Source organism: Elephantulus edwardii, unplaced genomic scaffold (assembly GCF_000299155.1).
Source record: "Elephantulus edwardii isolate Elephantulus edwardi_28Jun2011 unplaced genomic scaffold, EleEdw1.0 scaffold00180, whole genome shotgun sequence".
NCBI lineage: Eukaryota > Metazoa > Chordata > Mammalia > Macroscelidea > Macroscelididae > Elephantulus > Elephantulus edwardii.
In genome coordinates, this window is record NW_006399930.1 from 4,165,834 (window position 1) to 4,167,720 (window position 1,887).

Here is a 1,887-nt window from a genome sequence, read left to right on the forward strand (position 1 = left end):
TCTAGCTTAACATTCTTGCCCAATTCTAAAATGCCTTTCTTGATTGTTTTTCTTGTAGCATGATGAGCTGATTACTTAATAGATGTTTATCTTTGTATACACAACTTGAGGATGTTTGTATTGTTGTAATTTTGCTTTGGTCTTTGCTTTTAAATGAGCTACAAATATTTGACTTATGAAAGTAATAAACACATTAGATTCTATAGATTACAGTGTAAAAACCTATGAATTTAATATACATATAGCTTTTTGCATAAAATATTTTGTAGGAATAAAAAAAAACAATAATCAGGCTTTTTATAATAATTCTAAATATATATATATATTTACCCCTCACAGCTAGGATTGCTGAGACATTAAATTAAAAGTTTCTTGATAATTTTATTGGCTTTCCAATATCAAGAAGATTAATTATTTAATATATTGGCATCCACTTCTGAAATAGCTTGCCCCCGGAAACCCTATGCACTTGGAGAAACAATGAAAGTTATACAAGTGTTCTGGTCTTTTGTTCATAGGATCACTGGGAGTAATCTATGGCTCAACAGCACTTAACAAAAACAACAACGTAGAGCTCAGTTGGCCTTGTGGACAGAAAGTGATGCTACCAAGCCAAAGGTGGGTGATTTTAGTCTGTGGTCCTCAGACCTAGTTTTATTTGGTTTTGGTCACAAGTTCTTCTAAGTGGCATAGCACTGATCTGTCCATTGGGTGTACAGAGGTAACACATGGTTGCCGTGATGCTGAACACTGTAATACTGATGTGTCAAATTTAATAATGGCTACCCATTGTGGACAATGTTTGATGGAGCTCCCCGATTAAAATAGCTTGGAAGGAGGAGTGGCATCCGCCTCCTAAATAGCTTGCCTCTGGAACCCGTATGAAATTGGAGAAGAAATGATGAAAGTTATGTAACTGTTCGGGTCTTTAGTTTATAGGGTCACTGTGAGGCGTCTATACCTTGAAGGCACTTCACAACAACAGAATAATTATATTGTTGTCAGTCTTTGTTCAATGGATTCATAGTTATTATGTTGATGCCCTATGTACAGAGTAAAACTGATCCACATTGTTGTATAATATGTATACTACAACATTTATGTACATATATACATATAATAAGTATAATACAACATTTGTCAAGTCAGCACTATATACATATGGTTCAGTGACATAAATTATTTCTTTTTTTTTTTTTTTACAATATTTCAAATTCATTAAATGGATTCTGAAAATACTGTGTAGTTGATACTTTCCAGTTGAATTTACATCTGAATTCTTTATTCCTTCCATAACAGACAATTTTGTTTCAAGACTGTTGTGGGGAACATCTGTCTTTAAAGTCCATTTCTCCTTCTACCTCGTTTTATTGAGAGAACAAGAAAGGAAAAGAGAGGAAACAGAGAAGACCATAGAGCATATCTGGCTCATGTTTTATTTAGGGTTTCTGAAAATGTATGCATAAAAAAAAGTTATGACAGATCTGAGGTGCTTCTGGAGACGAACAGACATAGGCATCAGTGCCTTCCCTGACTGAAGAACTGAAATTCAGATCTCCAGGGTAGATCATAAGCCCCAGCTGTTCAGGGTGGGGTGCTGTCAGCTTCCTCCCCACTCAGAGTCCTTACTTATATCTATGTGACAGGCTTTTCTCTGGGCACTAACAGACCCCAACTTATGCTTCCTATCTCCTACCGAGCACTGTTCTTACCATCATCGTACAGTGGTGATTCTAAGGTCAGCTCTTAGACAAGTAGACCCTTAGGTGTAACCCTCATGAGGAATAGGAAATGAAGTTGAATGTTATCCTCCAGTCTCCTCCTTACCATTCCATAGGTCACTCTTGAGGTTACAGGTTAACCAGACATTTTTTTTTTGGGGGGGGG